The sequence below is a fragment of the Sceloporus undulatus genome, chromosome 2 (assembly GCF_019175285.1).
Source record: "Sceloporus undulatus isolate JIND9_A2432 ecotype Alabama chromosome 2, SceUnd_v1.1, whole genome shotgun sequence".
In the NCBI taxonomy this organism is placed as follows: Eukaryota; Metazoa; Chordata; class Lepidosauria; order Squamata; family Phrynosomatidae; genus Sceloporus; species Sceloporus undulatus.
In genome coordinates, this window is record NC_056523.1 from 58,579,254 (window position 1) to 58,592,030 (window position 12,777).

The 12,777-nt window shown below is 40.0% G+C and overlaps 1 protein-coding gene across 1 annotated transcript in view; it reads left to right on the top strand.

The window, feature by feature from the left end:
- ERC2 (ELKS/RAB6-interacting/CAST family member 2) overlaps window positions 1-12,777 on the top strand; it is a 765,920-nt gene that overhangs the window by 231,296 nt on the left and 521,847 nt on the right. The gene's annotated exons all lie outside the window — the stretch shown is intronic.

The following is a 12,777-nucleotide window of genomic DNA, read 5'->3' on the forward strand; positions in this document are numbered from 1 at the left end:
TAATAATAATAATAATAATAATAATAATAATAATAATAATAATAATAATAATTTTTATTTCTTTCCTGCCTATCCTCAAAGCTCAAGGTGGGGTAAAGTATATTAAAATATCAAACATAATTAAAAACACACACACTCACAATTAAAATACAATGCTATAGAACCACTAAAATATGCTCAAAAGAGATCATATTAAACATCATGATTTAAAATTGACTGGGTTTGGTTTTTTTTTTACTGGGCTGGCCTGCCAGGAGAGATATGTCTTTAATGCTGTTTTAAACATAGTCAGCATTTTCAGAATTGTGCATAGGTTCATTCTGATTTGCCTAGGTGACAGGAATATCTATGCAATATTCTAAGACTATGACACAGGTAATTATTTTTTGAGCCATGTTACACTACTATTGATAAAGTGCTGTAGTGGGAGTTCGTTTGTTGTCCCTGTGCATCAAAATAACGAGAACAGCATCCCTATCATCAGTTTTCTGCAATCTCTCTTTGCTGAATAATAACACCAAGTGCACCTGTGGGACTGAAGACAGTTTAGGGTTCCTTCAGAGGATAAGCCTTCTGTGTGTAAAACACCCACTGATGTACAAGGTGCAGCCATGGAGAAAATAGATATGTGCAGCTTTTCATCTTTGTAAACCTCCACTAGTTTAGGACCTATCAGAATATAAAGACTACAAGCAAGTTTAAGCATAAGTGTAAGACCCTTGCAAGACTACTGAGTGACCTTTCAAATATCAGACACCCCTAATACTTACTTAAAGTAATGGGTGAACAGAAAGTATTTGGTTTTCTTTCTCTTCAAAATAATGCTCACAAAAGAGATCATAGGGTAATGTATATTGATAGACTGGAATTTCAGTACAGTATTTTGAAGAGGAAGTTGTAATGATTTAGAGAGGAAGGGACGGTATAGATGCCTCACTTGTTATAATACAGTTATTGAGAAAAAAGATAATTGCATTTGGTTGTTATGTGACAGTCATCTGATCAGCTTTTTGACAGTCATGCCACATTCTGATGAAAGTCTGTATAACCTCTGTCAGCGGCCCAGGCCTTCCTCTGACAATTGAGATTTGCAGCAAAAGATACTACTTCTGCCATTCATCACAGAACCTTTCAAGGTGGAAAAAAATTATTTACATGGCTGTCAACAAAGAGATCTTATTATACCCCATCTGTCCAACCTGACATTCGTGATAAGGAACTTTGATAAATATATGTCCTGAATGATGGCAAACAGTAGAACAAGGCTCCTTTCATGGCCAACAACTCTAGGTGTTATAATGCTCTGGTGGTGGTGATGGTGGTGGTGGTGTGGAGGTTAAAGTTTGGTGTATTTAAAAAGGAGAGAATAGAATGTATATCAGTTAAAGTCAGATTATTGTGGAATGTTTTTATTTCACTAAAAGCCTACATTTCATCAAGATCTACTTTTTCTTAGGATAATTCTGAAGTCATTAATAATAAACATTTTCTATCCTGATGCCCACATCTATATCCTTTTATATAAGACATGGTAAAAGCTTAAAAAACAGAAAGCAGTGCATAAGAGCTTGCTCTTTCATGGCACCATTCTCTGGTGGTGGTAAATCAGGTGTAAGCAACCTAAAATTTAAGATCTCTGTAGAAATACTGTAACATCGGAAATGAAAGAATAATCAGGATTAAAAGAACTAAAAATATGGTGCTCGGTCCTCTGTTGATGTACCCAGGACAAGCCACTTAAATGTGAGCAGTGGTTTATGTTCCAGCTGCTGAAATGAGATTGCAGACCTAGCAAAGACCCTTAGCCATCTTTTGTTTTGCTTACTGTCATAATCTGACTGATGCCTATATGTGCAGCAAAGTTAAAGGTAAATTAAAATTTCATTTAGTTTGTCTCTGACAAGAATTTACCAGAGTTCATAAATTTCTTTGTTTTTGTGTCTTTTCCCTTTTTTTAAGATGGGGACAACGTTTGCCCTCCTCCAGTCTGCTGGGACTTCTCCTGTGTCTCCAGGAGTTCTCAAAGTATTATTGCCAATTGTTCTTGCTATTTACATTTGCCAGTTCTTTAATACCCTTGGATGGGTTCATCTGGTCCTAGAGACATATTCATTTAGGTTAAACAGGTATTCCTGTCTATCTCTTTACTTATTCTGTGCTGAAATTCCCTATTCTGTCCTCTGCTCCTTTATTCCTCACATTGAGCAACCTTTGCCTTTTCTTGAGAAGACTGAAGCAAAAGGTGTTGAGTAATTATGCCTTTTCTCTTTCCCTGTGAGCATTTTGCCATCTCTGCATGCAGTGGCCCTACATTTCTTTCTTCTTCCTTTTGCTGCGGGCATTCCAAAAAAGCCCTTTTTATTGTTCTTAACCTCTCTAGCAAGCCTGAGTTCTTCTGTGCTTTAGTTTTTGACTTTACCCCTACAATCCTCGCTATTTGTTTGAATTCCTCTTTGGTGATTTCCCCATTTTTCATTTCTTATAATGTCCGTTTAAGTGTGTAACTCAGTTGAAGGTTCTTAGTCATCATCTGGTTTTTGGCTGTCCATGGTATCCTCTAGCATTCTTCAGCACCACATTTCAAATAAATTGATTTTCTTCCTATCCACTTTTAACTGTCCAGCTCTTCATATCCATACATGGTATAGCGATATCAATCGGTGTTTGATTCTAATTTCTGTGCTTAGTTGTATATCTTTACATTTTTAGGATCTTTTTCTAGACATTTCATTAGCTTCCCTCCCCATTCTTAGTGTTCTTACAGTTCCTTGACTGCAGTCCCTGCTCCAATCAATGTTTGATCCTAGGTATTCAAATTCCATTTTTGATGAATGAATATATGGCAGACATCATTAAATGAATTTTCCTTCTGAAGTACTCATTGCTTTATGCAAGCCGAAGTGTGGATGGACAAATATTTGGAATGTAGCAAACATACTCCTTCTTTATTATTGCTTGCTAATATTATTTCAGATTAAGAAAATCATGTGGCAAATATTCACTTGATGCAAAATGTATTTGCCTTACACCAAGGTTTGTGTTTCTGTTCTATGTCTGAAACACACTTTGATTAAACCTAAGAACCTATTACACATTGGAGACTTCTTGCCATCTGATTCCTTCAGAAAAAAGGTGCTTTAATGTTATTCAGCACTGCTGCCAAAGGCTCTTGCACATGACAATTTAAGCTAATTTTAACCAAATTGCTTCCTGTGAGAAGTGGACATCATTAAGAAACTTTCTTCCATTTCCTTTTGAAAAAAGTCTTAAGACAGAACATAAAGGTCTTGTGATTCTTTCCAATAAAATCATTAGGCTCACACTACTTCTTCAAGGATAGGTTGGAAATCACCTAGCCCTCAGTGCTGAGTTAATAAAACGCATGCTGTGCTCAAAGTACATCAATTTATTAGGAGATTTGGCATATTAAGTGTGGGACATAAATTGTCAAAAAGTATCTAAGTTGTGTGATGAGGAAGACTAAAGAATTTTGTACCAAATCTACAACATCACAACTATCCATTGTTAAAAGTGCTATAATTATATCCACTATTAATAACGTAAATTCTAATTAAATGAATATATATTTATCTAAATCCAAATACTAATCCCAAATAAACCTGACCACTGAATCAATGTGAACTTGGCAATTCAGAACTTCAGTTCCTTGATTCATAAGTCTTCTTCATTTGGGAATAAATTCGACATTGTTATTTTAAAGGACACAAAGGTGGGTATAACATTCCTCAGTCTAGACCCCTGTAATAAGGTGTGATCCATCATCTAACCCAGTCTCTTTATTTAACTACTTCATGTTTATATAAAAAGCTTCCAATTCAAGCTAATAGTAGGCCCTGACACGAATGAGAAATTAGACACTTGTTTCTCCCTCCCCTTATTATCCTGCAAGCCATTAGCTTTCATTTCGTTCATACTAGTTGTTCAGCAAATCATTGGCTGAAAGGCAAAGCTGACACAGTTTCATTATTCCAGTACTCCTAACGAAATTCCATCTAATTGGCTTTCTTTTTTCACTCTCTATAACATTTGATTTGGAGGCCCAGTGGTTAAAGAAGAATGGAAGGAGAGTGAGCCATAAACATATATAGCCACATTGTTGGAGTAAAAGACACGCACAACATTCTTGGTAATGTTTGTGCATAATGGTGGCAACAGCTGTTACCAAGCCCAGGCATAGAAACAGGGTACCAATCCCCGACAATGGGATGGCCCACCTGCATGTGTGTGCCACCTCCCCATGTCACTTGGGAGTGAACCAGGTCCACCCTCACTCCTAAACTGGGCTTTCAGCTTCACAAACAGATCCCTTCAAGGATTCCCAAGTGGGGAAATAGCAGCTAGACCTCATTCCCCCAACCCAGATAATCTAGATTAAAGATGAAACCATCTTTTAGGTTGTACAAGGCAAATGAGAAAATAAGTGAACATGTAGAGGAAATTCAATGAGAACAATTTAAATGTGAAGATACCAAGCCAAGCACGACAAAATTGAAAAGAAAGGGGAAACAACCAGAGCCAACCAAGTGCCAGCTGCTCAGTGAGACATCAGACCTACCCCGTATGCACAGGCAAAAGGCTTCATGTTCCCACTGGACTCACATTGTCCTAATAGAACAGGGTAGGCAACTTTTTGAAATGGGGACGGGTTGGTGTCCCCCAGACAACGGGGGGGGGGGGGAGCCATAAATAATAAATAAATAATATAGGACAACACTTTAAAATGTAGGACATTTTTAAAAATGGAGGACATGCAAAAAAATTGATGATTTTTTTTAAATGTTAATATAAATGCTGTTTCTTAGGCATGATCAAAATGGAGGGCATTTGGGCATTATTCCTAGACAGATGGCAGAAATGGACTTCCCTTTCTGGCCAAATCCCCCTCCCCCCATTCAAACAGCACATTTGGGCATTGAACATGGCTTTACTAAACATGGCAACTCTTGCATATTTCACGAGGCTTATTGCATAAACCAAACTCTTTGGGTTTACACTGAACATGGGTTCACATGGCTTGCATATTGAACATGTCAAGGTGGTTTCACAGTTCTTGCACCAAGTGCACTTCTCTGAAGTGTGTACTTGGTCAAGGGACTTTGGTTTTTCTCACTGCGCATGAGTTTGTAAAAATCACAGCAATTTACATTTGCCTTGCCTCAGAGGCTTGCTGATAGCAATATCACCATTAAAGAACCAAAAACACAAGAAAAGGCACTTTGGAAAGTCACACTCTCTTGGCTTCAGAAACAGTATGTGCATGCCTCTCAAGATTGACTCTCATCATCATCATTCATCTCATCATATCATCATCATCACATCACCCTATTCTGTCAAACAAGGGAGACTTGTTAGCATTAAAGCACCCAAAATAAAAATTTTAAAAACCTTGAGGCCACTGGCCATTCACCACCTCTCCTTCCTCTCTTCCTCCTCCTCCTTCTGCTCCCCCCTCCTCCTCTTCTTCTTCTCCTCCTGCCCCACCCTTCTCCCCCCTCCTCCATGCGCCGTGCAGCCTGGTGGCGGGGTGGAGGAGCAGGGAGAAGGAGGTGGGTGGCGCGGGGAGGCAAGGAGGGCGGCGCGGGCCTATGTGGAGAGGCGGGGAGGGCAGTGCAGGCCCGCACGGGGAAGCGGGGAGGGCGCGGCAGGCCCGCACGGGGAGGCAGGGAGGGCGGCGCGGGGCTTCCCCCTTTGCCTCCTCTGCCCCAGGCCGCACGGCCCTCCTCTTCCTCCTCCGCACGTGGAGAGGAGGAGGAGGGCAGCGCGGTCAAGCGCCCCGGAGGAGGAGGGGTGGAGGGGCGGTGGAGGCGGAAGGACCGGGCCGGGGTTGCAACCCCTGTATTAGAATGATGCAATCCATTAGCCCTGGGCCAGGATCAGGCAGACCAGTGCAGATCCAGTGGACCTGGACTGACTGTGGTCCAAAGGGGTCCCTTCTTCTGGGAGAAAGGCAGCATACAAATGATATGAATGAAATGAAATTAGTTGTAAGTAGTATATGGTTTTTTATGCTGTTTGTAACCTGTATTGTGCTGTATCTTATTTTGTTGTAAACCGCCGTGATCATAGGAACGGCGGTATATAATAAATTTCATTTCTTCATTTCAAGTTGATCCAAAAAGAATAGCTATTTGCTGCTGGGTTCTAGAGAAATCCACGGTGACAGCCAGCAGATCAGACGGCCCCGGTCCCGCTTCCACTATTCATGTCTGCTCAGATGAGTCCATCACACCATGTGATTTTTAATAAGGGCACCTAGTCACCGTAGGTGCAGCCAGGAACCTCATTTCTACTCTTACAGGCCATGATGTGGGTTTCTGAGGCAGATGCAACAGTGGACACAGTTACAGGGCATGCAGCAGTAGTGGTCTATGGCACTGCAGGGGCAGGCACCACCCCCCACTGTGCCAGCTGAGCACTGACCCAGGCGGATGCATGGGCTTGACTGACCATTTGCTTAGGGCCATCTGCTTAGCACCCCCAGAAAGACCAGAGAGGAGACAACGTTGCAAGTAAACTTGTATTTTGAACATGTATGGTTTTCTCTTCCTCCAGCAATTTTATTTAGCATTCCTTTATTTGTAAGCACATATAATATAAGAAATGTTTTCTAACAGCACTGCTTTCTCCCCAGTTAGGAAAAAAAGAAAAATGGATAACATGTTGTCCCATTAGTCTATGAGACGTGATGTTGGGAGAAAAAGTACTGTTCTTTAAAGGAAGTCATTATTCTAAGTAGCATTCCATTAGCAAACGATATCTCTCTTCATGAAGGGCCACCTTCCCGAGGCACACTTAGGAGTTAAAAATTTAGACAGATTAGTTATTTCAGCCAAGTCACAAAATAACATAAACCGTGATGCAAGCTAGCGAAACAGTTCCTAACTACTCATGATGTAGATGGGTTTTGTAGACACTGGTATTCATGGGATAGCGGATTCTGGAGCTTTTGTCCAATCTCAACCCGCTTCCCCAGGAGGTCCTGCCCCCAAACATCCCTTTGTTAGAGTCTCTTTAGAATTTGCCTCATGGTCCTTTTCTAAGTTTTGATAACTAGTGCAATAAAGAATCTCAAAGGTTTGTGCTTTGGCCATCTGGCCATCTCAATGGGCAACTGCTCTCTCATAATGTGTGCTTAAGGGTTCATTAAATGTAACTTAACTTATCACATTATTAACCCTTTGTTACCGTAGAAGAAGACTATTTGTGCTGCGCAGATAATGGAAGAACCTCCATTATCACAGCATGGATTAAGTGATGATGTTCATGGTTCTCATCTGCTGCAGTACTTGAGTTTTTAAAAGTCTAAAGGACTTCAATGTCTCCCACATAATGTATTGTTTGGCCAAGTTGCAAATATCTGTACTGTTCCTTTAACACATTTTTTCTGACTGCAGTGACTTGGTTTTTCCCCCCATCACATGTTTATATTCTTCTGAAACTGTGTGCCAATTCCAAATGTACAACTATAAGCAACTATATAAAAGGATAAATGAAGCAAATGCACTAAATATCGCAGCAAGGGGAAATTAAATTGTTTTGTGCATACGCATATTTAAGTTTCCTGACAGAATCTTCCAAGTTGTAAAAAAGTCCACCTGCATCAGAGTCGTAGATATTTTCCAAGCATTTAAGGGTTGGTCTTGGTCCGTGACTAGCTCTGCTATATTACTTCTTTGTAACAATTTTTTAAAAGGCCGTTTGTTGTCTCAGCACAGAATTGTAACAATCCAAACTTTTTATTCTGACACACTCCATTACCTAACATTTATATTGCATTAGATGCTATAAAATACTTACCTCTGTCTGAAGTATGGCAGCTCTCTGTTCTTTGGCAGTAAGCGACTCTTTAAGCATTCAATGTGTTGCTTGCAATCTGAATTCTGATTGCTAAGGGTTTCAAGCTTTGTTTGTAAGGCAAGAAGTTCTGACTCTTTCTTGAAAGCTCCTGCTTCAGCTGGTCAATCTAAAATTAAAAGCAAACAACTTGTTCAACAACTCTGTGTTTATACTTTCCTGATTCAGAAGAGCCATAAAGCAAAAGGGGAAACTAAACAGTCAAAATAATTTGTAGAAATTCACAGATTATCAGCATAAATAGTCAATCTATGAAAAACTTAACAGTGATTTTTTCGTAAGAATTCCAAGTTCTGCTTACAACATTCACAGACACAGGCCCCAATACTTTATCAGGGGAGACTGAGAGGTCCCTTTATATGCTTAATATTGCAATGGCTGTCCAACATTGAAACAGAGGAAACAAGGCCACTGGCTTCAGTTTCCAAGTTGAACAATCCCCCACCCGGTATTTCTGTATGTATGGACTGGGGAAGCCCAGGGGTGTAGAGATTTTTTTGCTGTGGTTACTTATGTCAGATGTTCCATGCTCCACATGTGAAGGCTAGACAGGAGTTTACTGTTACATTGTGTGATCCCTTTCCTGCTAGCATGTGACAAGGAGTTGTGATGCTTTAAGCATACACATGTTCTCTGAAAGATGGTTTTCCGGGGGGTCATATACAACATGACTGTGATAAAAGAGTGGCATCCATGTGAATCCTGGCACAATCCAAAAGATGGGTTTCAACTGAGGCAGAGTGTTAAATGTGACCCCAATGCTAAACAATTATCCATGGCTAAGTGGCTCTCTTAACATAACTTAATCTTTAAACAGGACACATGTGCTTTTGTTGATTATCTACATTTCGAACTTAGTGAAGATCATCTTTTTTTGCGATGGATGGACAATAGAAAGGGAGATGAAAGGGGGTATTCGTATGAATCCACTTCACAATTAGAAGTAACATGTGATCTGGGCAACTACTATACTTTATTTCCACAATCTTCCCTGTCTTGACAGGAGTGAATAAAAATGGAAACTGTATGTTCAGGTCATATGTGACTTCCTGTTGTTGACTGGACTATCCTTATCCAGAAGGATGAATTCCTGAACTCACATCCCATGTTTCATCTGATTCATTTTAAACAGAACTAAAAACTGCTGAGTTGGGTCAAGGGCACATCCATTTTTCGATACATGAAATTATATGGATTCAGCTGGCACACCACAGTATTCAAAAAATGAGGTCTCCAAGCTGGAAGTATGCCTAGGAGCCCTGGTGGCGCAGTGGTTAAATGTCTGTACTGCAGCCACTCACTCACAAACCATAAGGTTGTGAGTTCAATACCAGCAAAAGGGCTCAAGCTCCACTCAGGCTTGATCCTTCAAGATTGCTAAAATGAGTACCCAGATTGTTGGAGGCAATTAGCTTACACTTTGTAAATGCTTAGGGAGTGCTTGTGCACTGATAAGAGGTTACAAATGTACCTGCTATTGCTAGGTGCCTTAAAATTAGATTTTGTTCATGACAACAAAACAGTTCATCTTTGAAGATGTTTACTGGGGAGAAAATTCAGCTGTCAAAAATCATTATGGATTTGCATTACCAAAATTACAGTCACTTGACCTTACATTTTCCTCAGGTTTTTCCTAGGCACACACTTAAATGAGGAATGCCAAGATGTGTTTCTGTGTGATAAGGGAATGCTGAAGCCATCTTCTCCTTAGTGAGATTCAGTTGATCCCAAAGCTACAGTTTGAGTATTTAAAACTGGAAGGTAGCCAACAAATTCTGAGTTTTGATCACAAGTTTATACCTAACCCACATGCTCCAGATTAAGAACGTTAATAGTATCACCTGCAATACTACAGAGTCAGAGTTAGGAAAATATTTCTTCAGGTCCTGCACTTTTTTTCAGTTCACCATATGAATGAATCTTTTACAATCACATCCAAAGGTATCTCCACAAATATATATAACACTGTGTATGTGTAGATATTTTTAGTATATGGAATTTTCACTTTTCTTATATACTGAACATTTGTTTATTAATACTTAGCATTAATTTATGTAACATTTTAAAATCAGCTAGAGCACTGTGAATCTTAAAACAAACAACCCATCTAAAAACAAACAAACACGCGGAGGAGAGAATGGCAATGATTATAATCTGGATGCATAAAAATAGGATGATGATTTCAGAAACAATTAAGAGTTAAAGGTGAAAACATATTCACTTACTCAAAAGCATATCATCTTTCTTTTTTTTAAAAAATGAAATTCCCTCCTTAGCTTACGACATTCTAAGTGTTACAGCTAAAAAGCCAAAGCTCAACTTAAAAAAATAAGATGAGATTATTCCACAACACTGAATGAAGGAACTGAAAAGAAGTTTAAACCAATATAAACTGTGTAGCATGTGTTTTATATGGAGTCTCATATGGCTACTAAACAAATGATTTCATATCTTCCTAAATTTTATCAATTATAAAATCTGCTCTGATAAACAGTCAGTCAAGGAACAAGCTGTCATTTCACTGCAGATATAGGAATCTAGAATCGTGGTTGGAAGAGGACCACAAGGGCTGTCTAGTCCAACCCCATCTTGCCATGCAGGAAATTGCAATCAAAGCATCCCCAACAGATGGCCATCCAGCCTCTGTTTAAGCCTCAAAGGGGGAGATTCCACCACTCTCTGGGGGAGTGCGTTCCACTGTTGTAACAGCCCTTACTGTCAGGAAGTTCCTCCAGTTTCTCAACATCCTTTTTTATTGTGGTGCCCAGAACTGGACACAGTATTCCAGGTGGGCGCTGACCAGAGCAGATATAGTGGCACTATTACTTCCCTTGATCTAGACACTATACTTTTTTATGCACTAAAATCAATTGGCCTTGTTAGCTATGAATTCATATGCTATGATGCTGCTCATTATCAAGCATCCAACTAAATGATTTGCAAACGGGCAGAAACTGAACCAGGTACACTCTTCTAAATAATAATATATAATTATAATATAAATAATAATATCCTGCCTCACCCTGGCAGGAGAGTATCTAAGCAAGTTAGAATAAATAGGCTTTCTCTAGTTGACTATCTAATGTTCAAAAGATAAAGGCTAGAACTATTTTTTAAATATAAAAATTAGTTTTTTAGGCAGATTGAGATGTAATTCATTAAACCCTAGTTTTATTTTCATTTCACTACCTACTGAATATACTCACTATAGTCGACCTCGTGTATTATAAGTTTAGGGCAAGTTTTGGGGTAAAAAATTACGGATTTTCTATGACCAACAGATAGTCAGGGTAATTTGGGGCATATGCAAAGGATCTAATGGTTGAAGCAAACCAAAACAATGAACTACCAATTCCAACCGACATGATTCTTGTGCTTATTTTTAAGGCTGGATGAATGAGAGAGTAGGGGGCTCAGAGTTTCCAGGACATATTATACTCTTGCTTTTCACCAGGGGTGGTTCCTTCTTTGGATAGTCGACTCAGTCTTTTTGGGTCAAACTTTTGACCTAAATATCTAAACTTAGGGCAGGTTTAGACCACCATTTGGGCGGGTCTGGACCCGCCCTTTCCCCAGAGTATCGGGCTTCAGTGGTTATACTGGCAGCCGCTGAGGCCCTGATCCTCCGCTTTTCAGGCTGCGGGAGCAGCAAAACGACGCTTCCCCGCAGCCTGAAAGGGTGTCCTTGAGGCTTCAAGCCCAGGACACCCCGCGTGGCGGGGAGGGGAGAAAGGGGCCGCTTGGCCCCTTTCTCCCTTGCTTCGCTGGGCGCAGCCGTCTGAAAGCTGCGCCCAGCGAAGCAAAGCGGCGCCGCGGACCAGGAGGAGCTCATTTTATTTTATTTTATTTTTTGCAATAATGACACCTAAATAAAGATTTTTTAAAATGTGGCCATAAGGCAGTTCATTCTCAGATGTAACTAGGATACAAAGTATAATTACAAAAGGTGTTCATCAATGAAAAGGTGTCTCAACAAGTCTCAATATGTTGAGACACCTGCCCAAACTCACTCAGACAGTGAAAGACTAGCAATTTTATATTTCCTTTCATTTTCATTGGTTGTGTAAAACATTTGATTTTGCCACAAAAGTGTGTTTTGCAGAAAATCCACTTTACACTAAATAGTTTCTTGTTAAAAAAAACCTGCACCAAACAATAAAAAATCAGGAAGTTCTTTAATTCCTAAATGGGAAGAACAAAAGAAACTCTCATTATTTTCCCAGATAAGACAGTTTTTATTTCAAGTTATGAAGAAATAATGGAAACAACTCAAATACATACATTTGACTATAAATATAGATAGACTGATTTGAAAAACTGTACAGCCACATAATAGTCAAGGAGCAATATGTGTAGAAATGCCTACATTAAGAAAACAAATAGAAAAAGTGCATTACAAAGTATAGAATGAATTCTATGTGAAAAGAAAAAAACAAACCTTGCAACAGGGCCATTCAGACACAAACATGCTGTTTAGATTTTCAAATCACAAGGGCGGGTTTAAACCACTGCTTTGCGGTGGTCTGCCGCCGCCGCTGTTTGCTCCACTGTGGAGCCGCTGCAGCCAACCGCGCCGCTCCATTACTGAGCAAAAAAGAAGCTCCCAAATGGAGTTCTTTCCGCGGCGCAGCTATGACGCCGCGAGCGGCTGCTGGCGCACTCGGACGTCATAGGGTCACGACACGTCTGGCGCTATGCGTCCAAGACGTAAACATGGCGGCGGCCATCTGGAACGGCCGTCGCCAAAAATACGTAGTGACTACGTATTAGGGTTAGGGGGATGCGGAAGCACTGCACCTTCCTACCCTAATACGTAGTCACTACGTATTTTTGGCGGTCTGTAAACCGCCCTAAATGTCTTTTTAGTTTCTCACTTTAAACTTTTCAAATCTCCAAGTTTTG